Here is a 22,198-nt window from a genome sequence, read left to right as displayed (position 1 = left end):
AAAAAAACTACCAATGAAAACAATTATTTATTTTTTATTATGTTATTTTTCCATTATATTGATTAAACTTTTTGGAAAACCAGAACTAGTTAGTGTTCCAAATATTTACTGGCGAGTTAGAAAACATAAAGCATAGTAGTGACAGAAATGTACATAATGTGATTTTGTAGAAATGGCAGTCTCTGGAACCTTGAAGTGAGAATCTTTACTTATCCTTATCAAAAGCTAAAATTGAAGGAAACTGACATCCTGAGTTTCCAGTCAAAAGAGTCATTGGGATTCTACCTTATTCCCGAAATATAGCAGCCAACTAATTGTTTTTTCGTTTATCTTGATGGTTGTGTAAAGTCATCCCTGGCTATTTGATAAAATTCTTGATATTTTAACTTTATCACTATCTTTTTGCACTGAGGAATTCTTTTCTCAACTTCTCTGATAAAGAAAAATTGTGACAACATAAAATAGGTCAGTTAGAATGAGTCAAAAAGCACAAGCAGAGGAAATGGCAGTTAATGAAACCCAATTTCTCTGCTATGTGCCATTCAGTGGGTACAAAAAGAATGGGAAAGTGGAGTGAAAAAAAACATACATTATGAAATCAAATTTATTAATATATGAACACATTTTAACAGAATAGAATACAGTAACAGCTTTGCAACTTGTTCAATCAGAAAAAAGGTTTTTTAGTAGTAACTGCAACAAAACTATCTTTTTTTTCCTGCAATTGTTAGTAAACAAGTTCCTATACTAATTCATCCTTTACACTTCCAGTTAGTTCTAATTTGGTTACAGTACTTTTACTACTGTTGCATTTTTTCTCTTGCTAAAGCCTTTGGTAAATAAATTACCTTTCGTAGCTTTCTGCCATTTGCACCTATCATCATTATTGCATTTTTTAAAATATGTTTATCTACTTTAGAGAGTTTATACTTTCTACTTGGGGCTAATTTCTTCAATATTAGTGAAATTAATATTGCTTGGAGAGAATTATAACATAAAAAGATTTATAAACTAGTTCACACAATGATTGAAAATATTTTTTTCATCATACAACAAATAGATAAGTGTGAGGCATATAACTATATGATGTTTGCTGCAATATATTTAAAATGTGTTTCTGGAATTTCTAGAAATTTTTCTAGGTCAATCTTTATCTATCCAAAAATTGAAATTCAAGAAATTGATGCCAGTTATAGTAGCTTCAAGTTAAAAGGGTTTCTGATAATTGACATTCTACCCTACTTCAAAACAGCTCAATAATCTAAACAATGCTAACTTTCTTACTAATATAAACTCACCAACTTATAAAGCATTAATTGTAATTAAAAGAAATACATAGGATTAACGTAATTTAAAACATAGAGTACGAGTATTTAAAACACAGTATTATATTAATAGGAGTGACTTAACAGCATGCAGTAAAGTGAAATATAAACTGTTATAACAATAAATAAGATGATTTATGACATGAAGACAGCTGTTTTTTGATCCAGATCAAGAGCGGAACACGTCCAGGGGTACTGCAACAATACTTTGAATGTAAGGCACCAAGAGAAAATGTGTCGATGAGGATGCACTGAAAAATACAAGCAGAGGAAATAGTAGCTAAAATGAAACCAAATCTCTCCACTATGTGTCATTCAGTTTTGAGCAGTCACAAAATTTCAGGAACCTGGAGGGTAAAAAAGAAAGCATTCATTTTTCAGTTAAAGTATGTAATACATATAAATCAATAACATATAGTTGATCTTAATTTGTTCAACCAGAATATTTTTTTTTGTAGTTTTTGCATTAAAACAGTTTTTTATCTGCTAATATCAGAAAACAAATGTTTTCTAAAATTTAATATTGATTCGAAAGATCTGTAGTTTGAAAAATACACAAAGAGAAATTAGAATGGAAACAATATCAACAAAACAAAGGTGTTATGCAATTCAGTAAATAATATAATTATTATTCAGTAAAACCTTGGATTCCTGAACAAAAAATTTACTTCACCTATAAATGAAAGCAACACAGCACCATAAACTAGCATAGAAGGATACAATTTTGAAGCAATGCATTACATTTTGTAATCAAGGGTCCATTGTACATGGTTCAGGGCCCTGAAGACCACTGTTCCTTGATCCAGACCGAGAGCCGCGCACCCCTGGGGTAGAGAATAGAAGAATGTATGGCACCAACAGAATATATGTCGACGAGGAAGCACTGAAAAACACAAGCAGAGGAAATGGCAGCTAAAATGAAACCAAGTCTCTCCACTACGTGTCATTCAGTTTTGAGCGGACACAAATTTCAGGAACCTGGAGGGTAGAAAAAAGCATTCATTTTTAAGTTAAAATACATGATAAATACAAATCAATAACATATAGTTGATCTTAATTTTTACAAACAGAACTTTTTCGTAGCTTTTTCAATAAAATATTTTTTTATCTGCTAATATATATGTCAGAAAACAAACCCTTAAACAAAATCATTCTCTTCACTTCCAGTTGTTTTATTTATTTCATTATACCAGTTGAATTATGTTGCATTACTTTGATTTCAGTTATTCTTTTGCTTAAGAAAATTTCAGTAATTTGCACCTAACTCATGCTTTTGCAAATTTTTAATCTGATACTCTTCCTAGACCTAGAAACACTTCTTTGAGTCACTTTTTTCTATTCTAAAATTTAAACTTGATTCGAAAGATCTGTAGTTGCAACACAAACTAGCAAAGAATCATACAATTTTGATGCAATACACTACATTTTATAATCAAGGGTCCACTGTATATGGTTTAGGGCCCTTTGAGACCTGCTACATGTTGCTGTGCTTGAGTTCCAAGTGGAGCTGATATTTTGTTTGACTCGGGTTGCACTTTCTGAAGAAGAAAGGCACCCTTTACGAGGAGAAACCCCTCGGCTCCCCTCATGTGCCAGTCCATCAGCAACTTCATTTCCATAAACATTTACATGTGACGGTATCCACTGAAAAGTAATTTTAGGACGTCTGTAAAAGTAATGTCTGTCTACCTGTTACTATCAGAAAGATTTTCATAACATACAGCACTAGCCAAATGTATATAAAAACAGCACATTTAAGATCCGTTACAAAATGACATCACTATTCACAGAATACAGCAAATTTCTCATTAAAGAAAGTTGAAGAATTTACCAAATACAGCAAGAGAAACAAATTGAAAAGAAAAGAGTATTAACAGAACAAATGTATTTTCCAATAAAATAAATACACATGTATTCAGGAAGAATTGCTTTTTATAATCAATGACATTTTAGTAAATTAAGGTAGCACAAGTAAAGATTATGTATTAAAACAAGGATAAAATAATTACTAATGTACACACAATTGTTCATACTATATAATTCACATTTCAAAACTATTTCCCCCAGAAATATTCCAATTAAAAAATTTGTTTAATTAAGCTGCAATGTCTATAAAGTAACACACACAGGTAGGTTACAGGATTTTAAATTTCTCCTTATTAAAACACATAATTAAACAATAATATTATCGAGACAATTCATACGGATTGACTTCCATTAAAATGCAGATACTACTAAATATTTCACTTTTTACACATATTAATTTCGTTTGAGATGTTAATAAGAGCAATTAAAATGACATACATCGAATAACTTTAAATTCTGGTTCATTCTTGAAATGCAAATATCAATTTCTTACTTCAGTCGTCACATCGGAATGACGGGTCATAATCAAGAAAAAACACACACTTGGTTTCGTAATTTGTTCAATCAGGTTTTTTGTATCTCTCACTATGAGATAACACAAACCCTTTAAAATAAAAACAATCCATTCTCTTCTCTTGAAATTGTTTTATTTGATGATACCAGTTGTACTTGTGTTGCAGAACTTTGACTTCAGTTGATTCTTCTGCTAAGGCAGTTTTCAGCAATATGTACCTAACTACTGTTTCTGCAAATTTTCAATCTGATCCTCTTACTAGAGTAAAAATCAACTCTTGGAGCTACTTGTCTCTATACTTGAAAGACCTGCAGTTTATAAAATATACCAACAGAAATTAGAACGAAAAGAATAGCAACATAACAAAGGTATTAGGGAATTCAATAAACAATATAAATATCATTCAGTGAAACCTGATTATCTTAACATACAACATTTTCCAAAAATAAATAAAAGCAACACAGAAATATAAACTAGAAACACAGAGCATATAATTTTGAAGCAATACATTACATGACAATCCAAGGTCCAAGTGCCACAGTTTAGGGCACCGAAGAATGCTGTTTTTTGATCCAGAAAAGGAGCCGAGCACCCCCAGAGGTATTGCAGCGATATACGAATGGATGGTAACAAGAGAAAATACCTCGATCCATGGATGAGAAAACACTGAAAAAAACAAGCAGAGGAAATGGCAACTAAAATGAAACCAATTCCCCCTGCTGTGTTTCATTCAGTTTGGAGAGGACACAAAAAACGTACTTCAGGAACCTGGAGAAGAAAAAAAGCATTCAATATAAATCAAAATTTATAATCAAGAAAAAACACACACTTGGTTTCGTAATTTGTTCAATCAGGTTTTTTGTATCTCTCACTATGAGATAACACAAACCCTTTAAAATAAAAACAATCCATTCTCTTCTCTTGAAATTGTTTTATTTGATGATACCAGTTGTACAGTAAAATCCCTCTAATACGGACACTATCGGGACATTTTTTTTTCCACAGTAGAGAGGTGTCCGCAGAACAGGGGTTTAATAATGTTATTTGCATTGGAACTGGGGAATTAAAAATTGTCCGCATAAGAGGGGTGTCCGTTAGGAGGGGTTTCACTGTACTTGTGTTGCAGAACTTTGATTTCAGTCGATTCTTCTGCTAAGGCAGTTTTCAGCAATATGTACCTAACTACTGTTTCTGCAAATTTTCAATCTGATCCTCTTACTAGAGTGAAAATCAACTCTTGGAGCTACTTGTCTCTATACTTGAAAGACCTGCAGTTTATAAAATATGCCAATAGAAATTAGAACGAAAAGAATAGCAACATAACAAAGGTGTTAGGGAATTCAATAAACAATATAAATATCATTCAGTGAAACCCGATTATCTTAACATACAACATTTTCCAAAAATAAATAAAAGCAACACAGAAATATAAACTAGAAACACAGAGCATATAATTTTGAAGCAATACATTACATGACAATCCAAGGTCCAAGTGCCACAGTTTGGGGCACCGAAGAATGCTGTCTTTTGATCCAGACCAGGAGCCGAGCACCCCCAGAGGTATTGCAGCGATATACGAATGGATGGTAACAAGAGAAAATACCTCGATCCATGGATGAGAAAACACTGAAAAAAACAAGCAGAGGAAATGGCAACTAAAATGAAACCAATTCCCCCTGCTGTGTTTCATTCAGTTTGGAGAGGACACAAAAAACGTACTTCAGGAACCTGGAGAAGAAAAAAAGCATTCAATATAAATCAAAATTTATAATCAAGAAAAAACACACACTTGGTTTCGTAATTTGTTCAATCAGGTTTTTTGTATCTCTCACTATGAGATAACACAAACCCTTTAAAATAAAAACAATCCATTCTCTTCTCTTGAAATTGTTTTATTTGATGATACCAGTTGTACAGTAAAATCCCTCTAATACGGACACTATCGGGACATTTTTTTTTCCACAGTAGAGAGGTGTCCGCAGAACAGGGGTTTAATAATGTTATTTGCATTGGAACTGGGGAATTAAAAATTGTCCGCATAAGAGGGGTGTCCGTTAGGAGGGGTTTCACTGTACTTGTGTTGCAGAACTTTGATTTCAGTCGATTCTTCTGCTAAGGCAGTTTTCAGCAATATGTACCTAACTACTGTTTCTGCAAATTTTCAATCTGATCCTCTTACTAGAGTGAAAATCAACTCTTGGAGCTACTTGTCTCTATACTTGAAAGACCTGCAGTTTATAAAATATGCCAATAGAAATTAGAACGAAAAGAATAGCAACATAACAAAGGTGTTAGGGAATTCAATAAACAATATGAATATCATTCAGTGAAACCCGATTATCTTAACATACAACATTTTCCAAAAATAAATAAAAGCAACACAGAAATATAAACTAGAAACACAGAGCATATAATTTTGAAGCAATACATTACATGACAATCCAAGGTCCAAGTGCCACAGTTTGGGGCACCGAAGAATGCTGTCTTTTGATCCAGACCAGGAGCCGAGCACCCCCAGAGGTATTGCAGCGATATACGAATGGATGGTAACAAGAGAAAATACCTCGATCCATGGATGAGAAAACACTGAAAAAAACAAGCAGAGGAAATGGCAACTAAAATGAAACCAATTCCCCCTGCTGTGTTTCATTCAGTTTGGAGAGGACACAAAAAACGTACTTCAGGAACCTGGAGAAGAAAAAAAGCATTCACCTATTAAGTCAAAATTTATAATTAAGAAAAAAAAAACACACATGGTTTCTTAATTTGTTCAATCAGGTTTTTTGTATCTCTCACTATCAGAAAACAAACCTTGTTTCATTTATTTCACTATACCAGTTGCATTTATGTTGCAGAACTTTGATTTCAGTTTTCATTATTCTTTCGCTTAAGAAATTGAATAGAAAAGAGCATTAACAGAGCAACAGTACATTTCAATACAATAAATACACGTAATTTCAGCAAGACTTGCTTTTTATAATCAATGACATTTTAGTAAATTAATATAGCATAAGTACAGGATTATGCATTAAAACTAAGATAAACTAATTACTAATGTACTACACATAATTGTTCAACGTTCATACTACATAATTTACATTTCAAAATTATTTCCCACAGAAATATTCCAATTAAGAAAATTTATCATTAAGCTGTAATGTCTATAAAGTAGCACACACAGAGGCTACAGGATCTTAAATTTCTCTTCATTGAAACACATAATTAAACAATAATTGAGACAATTCATATAAATTGGCTTCTATTTAAATGCAGATACTAAATAGTTCACTTTTTCTACACATATTAAATTTGTTTGAGATGTTAATGCAAGTAATTAAAATAACTTACTTCGAATTACTTTACATTTTGATTCTTTCTTGAATTGCCAATAGCAATTTCTTACTTCTGTCGTTCGGGCAGGAACGGTACCTGGAAATAAAGAATATTTTAACAAAACAAATTCCAGAAATTGATTCCTCACCTAAATAAAGTCAGCAAAGAGAGCAATGAAGTTTTTTTTTCTGATATCATAAAAGGCATAATAAAAGATAAGTAATTAATGCATTAAAACAAAAGAAGGTACCTTGCCGCTACCCACATTGCACGTTGGACAAAACAAAGGTGTTTTGCAATTCAGTAAATAATATAATTATTCAGTAAAAATTTGGATTCCTGAACAAAAACATACTTCACCTATAAATAAAAACAACATAAACTAGCATAGAAACATAATTTTGAAGCAATGCATTGCATTATATAATCAAGGGTTCACAGTACATATTTTAGGGCCCTTTGAGACCTGCCACATGTTGCTGTGCTTGACTGTGTGCGCTTGGTAGTAAGGCTAGTATCATTTGATCTTCCCAGCTGATTGCCATAAGTAAAGCAAAAACAGGGTGGGTTGCTTTTTACCCATGTGCAGGATCCCGTCTCTAAGCGGAGCTGATATTTTGCTTGACTCTGGTTGCAATTTCTGAAGAAGAAAGGCACCCTTTACGAGGAGAAACCCCTCGGCTCCCCTCATGTGCCAGTCCGTTAGCAACTTCATTTCCATAAACATTTACATGTGACTAACCACTGAAAAGTTTTTTTAGGACGTCTGTCTACCTGTTACTATCAGAAAACAAATCCCCCCCCCCTTTCTAAAATTTATCCTTTTCACTTCCGGTTGTTTTATTTATTTCACTTTTCCAGTTGCTTTACCCTCTGTATTACATTATTCTTTTGCTAAAGCAATTTTCTGAGACTTGATTTTCATAACAAACAGCACTAGCCAAATGTACATAAAAGAGCACATCCAAGGTACAAGATTAGTTACAAAATGACATCACTATTCACAGAATGCAGCAAATTTCTCATTAAAGAAGGTTGAATAATTTATAAAATACAGCAAGAGAAACAAATTGAATAGAAAATATTATTAACAGAACAAAGGTATTTTTCAATAAAATATATACACATATGTTCAGGAAGACTTGCTTTTTATAACCAACGACATTTTAGTAAATTAAGGTAGCACAAGTAAAGGATTATGATTAAAACAAGGATAAAATAATTAATAACGTACACACAATTGTTCATACTACATAATTCACATTCCAAAATTATCCCCCCCCCCCCCAAATATTCCAATTAAAAAAATTTGTTTAATTAGCTACAATGTCTATAAAGTAACACACACGCCTAGGTTACAGGATTTTAAATTTCTCCTTATTAAAACACATAATTAAAACAATAATATCGAGACAATTCATATAGATTGGCTGCCATTAAAATGCAGATACTACTAAATCTTACACTTTTTCTACACATATTAATTTCGTTTGAGATGCTAATGAGAGGAATTAAAATGACTTACTTCGTATCACTTTAAATTTTGATTCTTTCTTTTCAATTGCAATTCTTACTTCACAGTATTCGTTACATCGGGATGAGGGTAACCTGGAAATGAAGAATATTTTAACAATACAAATTTCAGAAATTGATTTCTCACCCAAATCAAGTCAGTAAAGAAAGTGTTGAAGCTTTTTATTCTGAAATCAAAAAAGGCATAATTAAAGATAAGCAATTAATGCGTTAAAACAAAAGAACATACCTGACCATTACCCACGTTGCACGTTGAACGCTGGACGATCCCATTCTTGAGCGGCAAATAGGGGGTATAGGAATAAGATGACATCACCGGCCGGCAGCATAAGAAATGTTTATATTTTTCGAGTCCGGGCAGCCGGCAGCGGAGTCACTTCGTAAATGGCCAACCTTCTTCACTAATAACGGTTGCAAGTAAACAGTTTAGAACTAGATATTTGTAAGAGCGAGAGCAAAGACTGCATGGAGGAAGTACACTGATTGATTTTAGCTGGAGTAGTATCTATAGCAACTATTAGAGTCCCTATAGGGACTCTAGTAACTATAGGTAGCGCTATAAATCAGATAAAATCGAAACCAGATTGTCTGTCACATTGTTCTGCTACGATATTAAGCATTACTTGTCTAAGTTTTCTTAGTAGTATTCTTGCCTTGTTTTCACATTTTGCGCTTGGTTTGTGAGGATATGGTTATTCTTAAAGCATTAAATATTCATAAACTGTAGATTTATTCGGAACTCCAGCGCTCGAATACGCTACCTTGCGGTGATTTACAAAACTGCAAATGAAACTAAAACATTGCCACGTTGCGTTCCACGTGTGTCTGTTGACGTAAACACAGGCAGTTTGTTCTGAGTATTTATTAACGCAATCGATGTGTCTTAGTTTGCTTTCAGCTACAGAAATTAATTCGTCCCTTAGTAGTATTATCGAGCTTCTCAAAATAATGTTAGTTTTCATTATTTCCTTAATAATTAGTGAAAGCGAAAATTCTGGATTAACAAACTTGGATAACGTTATACAAGGTAAAAATTTTTATTGTTTTGTATGAATTTGTAAGAACAAAATGATATTTTGATTTGTAGTATTGATATTTATTGCACGTCCATTCTTTGACTCTTTACTGTTTACAATCATTTCATTTGTTCTTCCATTTTTAATTTTAACTTTGATCTATTGTCTACTATCTTCCCTTTGTCATTGTTGCTGTTTGTTTTTACACAGGAAGATTGCATATTATTATTTTCACTGATTGATCTATTTGTTTTCGTGCAGGTAAATACCAAGTTTCCTTTTAAAATATTGCTAGAATATACTTGTATCATAACAGATAGTAATAATTTAGCAAAATATACACTACTCAGTGTCAGTTTTCCCCGAGTGCTTTACGTTGCAATAATTAACGTATCTCACATTGTCACACTTGGGTGATCGTGAGTAGTATGAGTGACAAGTTTTCTTATGACGGTCTAGGAAGATTGGGCGCCGTCGGCGCCCAAAGTGCTCGCGCCTAGTCTTCCCATTTCGTTATTATGATGCCTTTGTCAGATTTATCACAAAGAAATTTTTACCCTTTACCCAGGTCCGTCATTTGGGGGTCAGGTGACCCTTCTGGCATTGAAAAACTATTCTTTTTGCATATAAGTAGGCATTGCCTTCTATTCACAGATCTATGACTTTAATAAAGCAGGTGTTTAATCGTCACGCAGCATGGTTTCTTCGTTCATTGATCAAATATGGCGTTGGCAAACAAGGTTGGAGTAAAGCAGACGTTTGGTGCAAAACCGAAAAAAAGAGGGATATAATTAGATTCAAAAAAATACTGAAATACTTTAAGAATATTTACTAATAGAAGTGGAGAGGCTGGAAGAAATTTTGGAGTAAACTGGGCTTTTAGGAAAATGAACTTGTTTTGTGAATTTTTGAGGTTTGGGAAAAAAACCTGTTTTTTGGATTAAACTGGGTTTATTTGGTTTTATACACTATTTATAAGAAGAACGATTTTATTTTTGGAAATTCATGAATATTTGATGATTTAATTGTTAATGAATAATTAATATTTACATTTGTAGTTACTTGATGATTAAAAAAAAATTAAAAGTAAAATCTCGTAATTTCATTTCCCTATAAGTAGCGCTTTCTATAGGAGAAATATTGTTTGAAAATCATTAACTTCTAAAAGAGTACCATAAATTTAGTAAATAGACCTTGGCACAAATGAGTAATCAAATTAATAATTTACTGTGAGAGGTTGGACATCAATTTAAATGACCAAGAATAAAATCTTGTAAATCAGTTTCCTCATAATTGTAGCTTTTTTCTATGATAAAAATATAAGCAAAAGTAAAATTAAAATCAAGTATTCTAAGTATAAAAAGTATTTTGCAGACATACAAATGAACCACAACTTTAAAAATCAAAAAATTAACAGATATTTAGTTTAAAGAATAAAAAAAGTTACAGGTCATGTAATAATTTACGTAAATGTATCAATGAAAAAACTTATAGAGATAGGGCATATAGGCTTTAAGAAAATCACAATGTTTTTTATTGCAGACATTATTTCTTCTGGTTTAATGCATTTATGAATACAATTTCTTTTTTAAAACAACAAGTTCTAAAGATTTTTTCCAATCCTCATTTATTCCGTATTTTTTTTTACAATACAAATCCAAATAACGAAACTATACTCATACCTACAATTAATGAAGCTTGGAAACTATACTCCTAATAATAAAACTATCCAAATAATGAACCCTATACCTATAACACATTTCAATAATGACAACACTTTACTATTAAAAATTAAGGTTCGTTTATTCTTCTACAATTCATACATCAACTCTCAATTATATTGGGATTAAAAATCTTTTTAAGAGGTGAAAATTTGACATACATTTTGTTATAAGAGCACAGAGTTACACACTACTCAAACTGCGTCGTCTATTGTAGATGTCAAAAAGTGTGCTAAGGTTTTTTTTTTTTTTCTTGTCATTTAAATATTTTACAGTTTAGAATTATATACACTACAGAATGCTTAAGTGATTCATGATTTATCTCTATATAAATTTTTAAGTAATTAAGCAAATTAGGTAGTAAAATGAAATTTTAGCTGAAATATACTTTGTGGGCTGTTTTCAAATCTAAAAGAGAAATGAAATAAAAATAAATTGAATAGAAAAAGAAAACAAACTACTAGGGTTTTTTCGCTATTTAAGTTTAGAAAAACGCACACATAGTTGGTCTGTCTTATATTTGTGAACTTAATAAGAAAACTTGCATTCATTTCAGAAAGAAAAGAAAAACTATTTAGCAAATTTGAATTACATTAAAAAAAAAAGGTTTTCAAATTTATTAATATGTAATTTATCTCTAAAGCTTTGCTGGTTACTTTGCATTAATTGGATTCTACAACTTCCAATCATAAATAAAATTCATAGAAACATTTTGGGGAAAACAATTCAGTTTTTCCAAAAAAAAAAGTCGCATGGTTAAAAAATGAACACTTGGTTTCAACCAATGTGGTTTACCACAACCATGGTATTTTTTCTCAATGAAACAAATTGTTCCCAAAAATTTTCTTCCACAGTCCGCTCGGGAAAAAATGAAAAAAAGAGAGAGAGAGAGAATATTTAACACTAATCTAATTGGAATGAGGTTTTAAGCGGGGTTCCTCAAGGATCAATGTTAGGACATGTTTTTTCCTTGTTTTTATGAACGATATTCATAAAAATATTTCTGGGAACATGAACTGTTTTGCTGATGATGTCAAGTTATGGGCAGTGTAGAAAATGAAGAACAATCGAATCAGTTGCAAGAGGATCTAGATCGTATTACGGAATGGGCTGATAAATAGGGTATGGCTGTTAATGTTGGGAAATGTCAAGTGTTTAGGTATGGAAAGTGTTACATTTAGGGCAAGGAAAGTGTTACATTTAGGGCATGGAAATAAGTGTACAAGTTATTATTTGCAAGGTTCAGTCATTAGTCAGGCAGATAAAGTTACTGATCTGGGCGTCTTAATAAGTCAGGATTTAAAGTTAAGCCGACAGTGCAGCAAAGCTAGTAACAAAGCCAATAAGATGCTTGGGTTTATCAATAGATCTATTTCAAAGAATCTGAAGAAGTTCTTCTGCCCTTATATAGAAATTTGGTAAGACCTCATTCGGAGTATTCTGTTCAGTTTTGGTCTCCTTATCGTGTGCAACACATCATTTGTAAAATACGCCTCACTCAGATTGGTACCTTCAGATTGGTATTGAAAACTTCGAGATAAGAAATATTTAAGTCATAAGTATTCGAGTTATCTAAAGTTGACTACTGTAAATGGTTCGACTTACGAAATTATCTTCAGAGAGTAATGACCTTAGTAGGTCTGGACTTGTACTTATTTTGTTGGGATTACCAAAAAAAAAAAAACATCGTGGTCAAAAATGTACAATACTCCCGGCCTTCATGACGGGAAAATAAGTTTACTGAGTTTCCGTTACGAATTTAAATAACATCATTCAACAAGAATGTAACGAATAAAGATTTTTACTGACTACAGCCACCAATGACTACTATTTGGCTAGAAAAAGTCAAAATGAACCACAAAACACGGTTTCTTCAAAACATGGCGTCATTTGTCGGAAAACGCTTTCAAACATATTTATGCTATTAAGTCTCCCTCAAACTTTCAGTCTTAAAAAAGCATTCACATGCATACGATTTTTTATATGAATGGACTCTCATTATGTGTCTTTAAATTTGAAGATTGGGTGAATACCTTCGAACCCTTTTCTCAAAAATAGGGTTTCTCACTAAAACTGACAATGTTGTTGTTGTTGTCGATGGAAATTAAATTTTACCGATGGTCTTGATCACAGCTTCAGCCAGTATCCGTGCGTCTGGACTGTGCAGGACTTCCTGTCCTCTCACTGAGCGGAGCCAGTCCCTTTCTCAGAAGATTAGTGGGGATTGCTGGGCACTCCAAGATGTGTTTGGGCGTTAGCTGAATATTAGTGTAGTGTTTGCATTGGACATAAGATCTTGATTTATCAGGGTGGATCATTATACCCTTATAATAAAGAAGGTAGGTGAATCTTTGGGTGGTAGGAGGGAAATAAAATACCTCCCGCGGACCAACAGACAGAAGTCCAACCTCTCGGGGCAATGTCACCTTTTCCTTTTTATCAGAATAACCATTGAAATATATCTTTAAGACTAAACTATTAGAAAATGTCCCTAAACACAATACGAATATGGTTTTTCAGCTGAATGAACTCTCAAATGTTTCTGTAAGTTTGATCCCGTAGAAGGTTTCTTACAATATTCACATCATAAGGACTTTTCAACAGTCTGAATTCTCAAACGTAATTTGATATTTGAATATTAAGTAAATGCCAATGTACAGCAGGATGTTCGAACGAATTGGCTTCAAAACTGGTCCGGTCTCTCGTTTACACGAGTTAAGAGAGCAGTTAAAAAGGTCAGGTTTAACTTTAGCTTTGGTGATCTCTAAAGGTTTGATGAAATTTGGTAGGGAGTGGGAGAAAAGAAAGAGGATTGTCTAAAAATAAATTTTGCACTTCTTAAGTTAAAATAAGTTTAATATTTCTACAATCAGAAAATTACAACAGTAAAAGAAAAAGCCATATTTTCCTGCTTACTATCTGTTAAAAAGTGTAAAATTTATGAAGCGTTGCTTATAAGTTGCCGCGGATTATCTGTGCTTTTTTTTTCTCAACGCTAACGCATTGAATCTCAATTTACAGCAGGATTCACCAATCGTTACGCTGACTGTAGGATTGCTTATTTTACGTAGCCGGAACTTTCCTCTTGCGTGATTCAGACTGTATAAAATAAACAACCATATAGTCAAGGAAGAAACCTTCATTTGGCCAAGATCAAACCATTTATTAATTTGACTATTTGTCTTTGGGTAATTAGCGTATAATAATCACGATTTCATGAAGAAATCGTTGGTTTTTAGATTATTTCTGATTATACTTTAAAAATTGTTACTTCTTTACGTTTTTAACTTAGTTGCAGAAATTATATGTCAAATCAACTTTCTTTTTTTGTTTTTTACATCCTATAATCCGCAGATTATGAGATTTTTTTTTCTTCAAACCGATTTTAGGATTAGCGGATTGTACACCGCAGCGGCTAATACGCAGAAAGATACGGTAAGTGAGAGAGGTCGTCATAAACCAGAAATTTACTTTATATTAAAGCAAAGTGGCCTATAAAGGAGAAATTCATAAACTGTAACAATGGTTATGCTACTTCAGGATGGATTTGTTCTTTAATTTTTATTTGTTACAAACGTGATTTGGATACAGACATTAATTTTTAAACCACACTTCGTTTTACGTTTCGAGTTTAGTATTTTGAATACACTCTCAATCAAAAATTTCAGTTACTGAAATAATTTAAATGTTTCTTTTAAATAATTATAAGACTCGGAATTTAGGAGAGTACATACTGACAGTTCACAGACGTAACTAGTCACTATCTGTAGACAAGTTTTCAGCAGTAATTGCTTCAGTTCTTTTTAAGGATTGTAATCCATTTTTATTGATTTTTAAATAATTAATTGTTATTATCAACATCAGGACACTTACTTCCAGCTTTCTCCAAGAATGACCCAAATCGTAAACAGGCGTTTCACTAGCGAGGTCACTTATCATTATGCAATTGTCAGAAAAAGCTTTGTAATGTATTGGGATATTATTTACACATATAGAATTGTTTCTTCAACTTGAATTCTTATGTGTTGCTTTAAATGTCCAGACCGAGTAAATGTCTCAGAAGAATGCTCACTAGACAAGGACGGATACATGGGAGGGGCGATCGCCCCTCCCTTGATAAATCTTGCTCTGGAAATTTTTCCGAATTGAAATCCTAAAATGCAAGCGAAAGTCATTTTAAGTGACTTTAGGGAAAAGAATGGGGTTCGAATCTCATTGTAAACATCTCAGGTTCTGTTAGGGGAAAGAATGGGTTTAGTAAATTTCCTCCAGTAATATTTCAAAACTGAAGTTCCAAAATGAGCAATTTTAAACTATTTTTGATGATGATGTTAAGGGGAAGGGTTTTTAAAGCATTCCAACGGAATAATTACGAAATTGAAGTTTTAAAACGCAATAATAGAACACCTCTTTCAAATGGAACGAGCATGTATAAATTAGGTATGTAGCAATAGGTAAGTTTTAAAATCAATCGCCCCCTCCTTGAAACATTTCTGGATCCGTCCTTGTCACTAGACTAAAGTTTCTCACCAGTATGGACTCTCAAATGTGTCTTTAAGCATGAACTGGAAGAAAATACAATATGTACAGAACGAGTAAATATCTCAGAACAATGACTAAAGTTTCTCACCAGTATGGACTCTCACATGTCTCATCAGATTTGCATACTGATTGAATGCCTTTGAACAATGTTCGCATGAATAAGGTTTCTCACCAGTATGGGTCCTCAAATGTGTCTTTAAGCTTGAACTGGCACAAAATGCCTTTGAACAATGTTCGCATGAATAAGGTTTCTCACCAGTATGTGTCCTCAAATGTGTCTTTAAGCTTGAACTGGCACAAAATGCCTTTGAACAATGTTCGCATGAATAAGGTTTCTCATCAGTATGTGTCCTCAAATGTGTCTTTAAGCTTGAACTGGCACAAAATGCCTTTGAACAATGTTCGCATGAATAAGGTTTCTCACCAGTATGGGTCCTCAAATGTGCCTTTAAATTTGAACCGTCAGCAAATGCCTTTGAACAAAGTTCACACGAATAGGGCTTCTTGCCAGTGTGAACTCTCATATGTGTCATTAAGCGTGAATGCACATAAAATGTCTTTGCACAAACTTTACAGGAATAGGGCTTCTCTTCAGCGTGAACTCTCATGTGTTGTTTTAAATGTGAAGCTTGAGTAAATGACTTGAAGCAATATTCACACGAATGAGGTTTCTCGCCAGTATGGAGTATCAAGTGTCTCTTTAATTCCGAAGGATAAGGATATGTCTTTGAGCAATGTTGACACGAATGTGGTTTCTCACCAGTATGAGCTCTCAAATGTGTCTTCAAGTTTGAACACGAATAAAATGACTTTGAACAGTGCTCGCATGAATAAGGCTTCTCGTCAGTGTGAGTTCTTATGTGTCGCTTTAAAGTTGCAGATTGAGAAAATGACTTAGAACACTGTCCGCACGTATAAGGTTGTTCACCAGTATGGACTCTCACATGACTAATTAAGTTTGAACTGGCAGAAAATGTCTTTGAACAAACTTCACACGAATAGGGATTCACGTCAGTGTGAGTTCCCATGTGTTGCTTTAAATTTTCAGATTGAGTAAATGACACGGAACAATGTTCGCACGAATATGGTTTCTCACCAGTATGATGGACTCTCTCATGCCTCTTAAGGTCGGAAACATGAGAAAAAGCCTTTGAACAACATTCACACGAATGCTGCTGCTCACCAACACAGATTTTTAAATGATTCGCCATTAAAGAAGACTACCCAAGACTGGATTGCCGTAACAGAGGATTTTCCAAATTATTCACCAGTGATTAAGTATTTGAAGAAACTTTTAGTCAGAGGCGACAAAAGCTTAGTTTTCTTTAAGCATAACGCTTCACATTATATACAGTCGGGACGCAATATTTTACTACCAATACTTGACAAGCACAAGTTTCGAGAGCCATGGTTAGTCAGTAAACAAACTTCAAATCAGTTTCAGAAAGATATGCAGAACAAAACCTTGACACTGGTACTTATTCTAACATGCTGGTTAGACATTAAGTTTCTTCAAATTAGACTTCACAAAACTGCAAAAACTTTCAGGAATGTAATTTCGTAAACAGATGTACAAAACTCAATTTTAAATTACATAGAGGCTTCTACATCGTTCTTCCCACTAGTTTTTTATGGATAAGATATTATTTAGGTAAGTGGAGTGTATTTAAAGCTTTAATTTTTTTGCATAATTAAAGGCCTATTTAAAATTCCTTAAAAACCTACTTGATTCTTTGCAACTTAGTGTGGGGAATGTTCTGTAAATGATATGTTGCACACAACAGTGAAAACAGTTTGAGAAAGAAATGAATACGTCTATAAACACATAGTATTGACAATAACTCAACACTATTGTCATTTAATAAGTGTCTTGATCTATGAGCTGCGGCAAGACATGAAACACGTATGGTTATTTCTGCTGACCAGCAATGTCTTTGCGCATGTCTCCTTTTGCTGCCCAGAACTGTAAAACTGCCAGTTAAGTATCAAATTTGTGCACTTCAATTATCATTTGTATTTTTGAGTATCACTTAATTCAACAATGAGGACGAAATGAAAGAATTCGGAAACCAAAGAAATTTCATTTTTCTAAAAATTAACTCCAAATGAATTTCTTTGTGATTCTTTTACCGATACATGACAGGCAGCAAAAGTGCATTAACGTTACTTAAATGAGTATAATAAGCAAAAAGGGTTACGGTGTCAGATTTGAACAGATGCAGTATTGGACAATATTAGATGCGACATTAAAAGACTCAGGGTTTTTAGCAATACACACTTCTGCATAGCAGTAAGAGTACTCTGGTTTTCTTGGGGTTGCTCAGTTGAGGAAACAGCTTTCCTCTTCAATCTCAAAATTTTGGAAAATTGTATGCTTGAGTTTAATTTCTTGAAACCTCGATTTCAATAAACTCCTTTACTTGTATAAGAAGCAGAGGAGGTTTGTTGGAGTTAAAAATTCGTATCACATTTTGATGTCTGCTGTCACGTAGTCCAGACCACTGCTGAAAATAATGAAAAGAATTACTACTTGGGAAAAAAACTTAAACCACAATAGAGGAGGGTCACAACTATTAAAACACCTATTAAAAAAATAAAACTTTTAAAGGCCTAACTCTCTTTTCGAAAGCTAAAACCTCTTTTCGAAGTAATGATTTCTACTATTTTATTGCTAAAAGATGAAAGTAAAAATTCGGAAGTTAAAAAAATAAGAACTTTTGTACAAACTACGAAGCTAACACAAGCCCGGATAAGGGAGGCCCTTGTTGTGGGTCATTTTCAAAATTTTTCGCCAAACTGGTCAAAACAACAACGCCTATTTGCTAGTCAAAGGTCGCCAAAAATAATATTGTTGAATTTAAAATTAAATGCTAGCTTTTTAAATGAAGCAATCGATTAAATAAGAGTAGCAGTTACATTAATTTGAAAAAAATATTTAAAAAAATCCACCAAAAAAATGAGCCAAGTCATAAAATATACCGCGAGTCGACTAATGCCTGTTTCCGCTCTCTTAAATTCGGAACGACTGCTACTGTATTCATGCAAGTCGTAACAAGGTACAGTAAAGCAGCAATGCATTACTGAATGAAACTGCTTACGGAGTCACCTGGTGGGAAACTGCGGAGTTAGCATTCCTATTTTGAAAACAGAGCCGTAGGGTAACGGCTCCAGTAACAGACATGCGAAAGACATCGCTCTCAGTTTAACTCAATTTCCTAAGCCTTTGAATGCATTTAGAATTTTTAAACTATTTTTCTCTCATGCAACTACATCTCATCTAAAGTTTGGCTGCTTTTGGATCCTCTGAATTAGTTCATTCTTTTTTTATTTGCTCAATTTCGAAATAAGGTTCGACCCCCCAGTAACAGACACCGAAAAAATCTGATGATACCCAGTAACAGATAGGAGGAGTAATGGACAAAATTCCCTTTTTCTCTTCAAAAAGTTCAAATACTCTTCATTTTTAGAATTAAAGTCTTAATTCAAATGATCATGAAACACAAGCTGATCTCATGGTGTCTCTTCATAACCTTTCACCACTGCCTTGAAAAAATACCAACCGGCTCATAAAATTCACTCTGATAACACTAGATCAGGAGTTTCCAATCATTTTCACTCGCGGGCCACATTGTAAACTTTTCGAGGCGAGGTGGGCCAGTCCAACAATATTTCCAAAAAGGCAGTCCAACAAGGCAAAATTATTGCAAAGTACTACAAATTTATTTTATTCAATTAATGACGATTAAAAAGTTAAACGCAACACGTGTAAAGCTTTTAACTTTTTAAAAAAAAATAAAATAATAATGAGAAGATTGATTTGTTTACCGCTCAAAATTACACGCCATTCAGGGACAAACTTCGTATTTCCGATCACTAAGAATGATTTTATATTTTCATCTAATAAAGAAAATCTGTACTTAGATTCAACATACTTTAATTTTGAAAATGTCTGTTCACACTTGTAAGTGGATGCAAAAAGAGAAAACATAGCTCTGGCATGAATTTTTAAGAAAATCTTTTTTTGGTAGAGAACTGTAAAATGGAGCACATGTTTTCCCTGCGGCCAGGAAATGCCCAATGCCAGGGCACTAAGGGGAGAATGTGGCGAGGAGAAAAGAGATCTGTTCTCGGAAAGAGCAAAAAGAGAGATGGGTGCTGCAAGCGTAGCTAACGGTAAAAAATGATTAAAAAACGAATTAAACTAGTGGTAAAAAGATTTTAAGTAATTATTTGTAATAAAAAATATCTCAATAAATATTTTAAACGAGACTGTCTCTGTTCCGGAAAGAAAAGTTTAGAAGCTCCCCGCGGGCCGTAGGTTGGAGAGCCCTGCACTAGATGGTTGCACCGTATTCATGCGCCACAGCAACATCAGTTTTACACGACGAAAAGTCTTATTATTTAAATCCAAACTTATCACTGTATGTTACTGGAACCTTGTCTGTAACTGGTGCCGTTACCCTATGGAGCAAAGGATTGATTTACGAAGTTGAAGAGCAATCGTCAATTTTGCACGAAAAGACACCTTGGGGACATCATTGCAAAGGAAAGAACGGTTAAAACGAGCATTTGTTGTTTCACGTTTTCCTACACTGTGGCGTGAGAAAATGACCCGAGCAAGAAAAAAACAACGAGCTGTAACAATATACCTTAATTTGACATTGCAGTGTCACGTTTTATTTCATGACGTCACAGAAACGTGAATTCTAGACGTTTTCGTGAAATCCCGAAAAACCAAATGCACGTTTCAAGCAGCCTATTCTTCGCATTGATGTCAACACGTTATCTTAGCGCTTAAAACTGATGATGCTCTACAACTTGGTAAAGGTAGGAATTCCAACTCCGCAGTTTTCCACCAAGTGAAGCAACAAGTAGTTTTATTCAGCAGCGCATGGCTACTTTCTAGACACCACTTTTATGAATATGGCAGAATCAGGAAAGAAAAGCTCCAATGTGGTCCAAAACTTTACAAGTACTAATAACATCCTTCAACAAGATTGTAAAGAATAAAATTTCTTGACAGATTACAGCCACCAATTACAGCTATTTGGCTAGAAAAAGCCAAATTGAACTCCAAAACACGGTTTCTTTCAAGCCTCACAAGGCGTCATTTGTCGGAAAGCGCTTTTAATCATTATTCACACGAGTAGGTCAGCCTGTGTGAGCGCTCTCTTTCTTAAACTTTGCCTGCAAAAACAATGCACATCATTGAGAAGAGACAAAATGGAGGGAGTGACGACTTTCATTCTTGAAGCTAAGACCAAAGTCACATGATGCTGTTTAAAGCAAACCATTGGAAGAGATCCGGTTTCTTTTGCTAGTTTCACGCAAAACGAGTCAACCTTTCGTCGTTGTTGAGTCGCGTGACTAGCTAGTCTTTGCCTCAGCTTTTGCTAAGCCAATGATTGGATTTTCTCTGCATTTATTATTTCCTGCTCTAAGATGCACATGCACACGATTTTTTACCCGAATTGACTCTCATATGTGTCCTTAAATTTGAAGATTGAGAGAATGCCATCGAACACTTTTTGGACAAATGGTGTTTTTCACTAAAATAGACATTATTCCTTTAAGTCCAAACTAGTTAAAAAATGCCCCTAAACACAATTCATACACAAGAATATGGTTTTCAGCTGAATGAACTCTGAAATGTTTCTGTAATTTTGATTCTGTAGAAAATCCCTTACAACAATATTCACATCCTAAGGACTTTCCACCAGTCTGAGCTCTCAAACTTATAATTTGATACTTGAATATTTTAAGTAAATGCCACTTAATATAGCACAATGTTCGCACGAATTGGCTTCAAAATTGGTCCGGTCTCTCGTTTACACGAGTTAAGAGTGCAATTAAAAAGGTCGAGTTTAAACTAAGTTTTGGTGATCTCCAAACGTTTGATGAACTTTGGTAGGAAGTGGGTGAAAAGAAAGAGGAATGTTTAAAATAGATTTTACGTTAAAATGGGTTTACTTCCTCTACAATTAGTAAATTACAACAGTAAAAAAAAAGACATATTTTCCGACGTATTATCTGAATTTTCCGCCTCTGTGATTAGGGCTGTATAAAATAAACAACCATACAGTCAAGGGAGAAACCTCCATTATTTGCCCAAATTAGGCCGTTTATTCCTTTGACTCTTCGTCTTTTCGAGATTTTATCAAGAAATTGTTGGTTTTCAGATTATACTTTTAAAATTGTTGCTTCTTTACGTTTTTAATTAAGTTGCTAAAATAGTATGTTAAATCAAATCTACTGTATTTTTACATCGTATAACCCGTGGATTATGAGATTTTTTTTTTCCTTCACCAATTTTAGAACTAACGGACTGTATGCCGCAGTGGATAATAA

Source organism: Uloborus diversus, unplaced genomic scaffold, assembly GCF_026930045.1.
Source record: "Uloborus diversus isolate 005 unplaced genomic scaffold, Udiv.v.3.1 scaffold_14, whole genome shotgun sequence".
In the NCBI taxonomy this organism is placed as follows: domain Eukaryota; kingdom Metazoa; phylum Arthropoda; class Arachnida; order Araneae; family Uloboridae; genus Uloborus; species Uloborus diversus.
The sequence above is the reverse complement of the archived record's forward strand: the minus strand, read 5'-3'. Positions refer to the sequence as shown.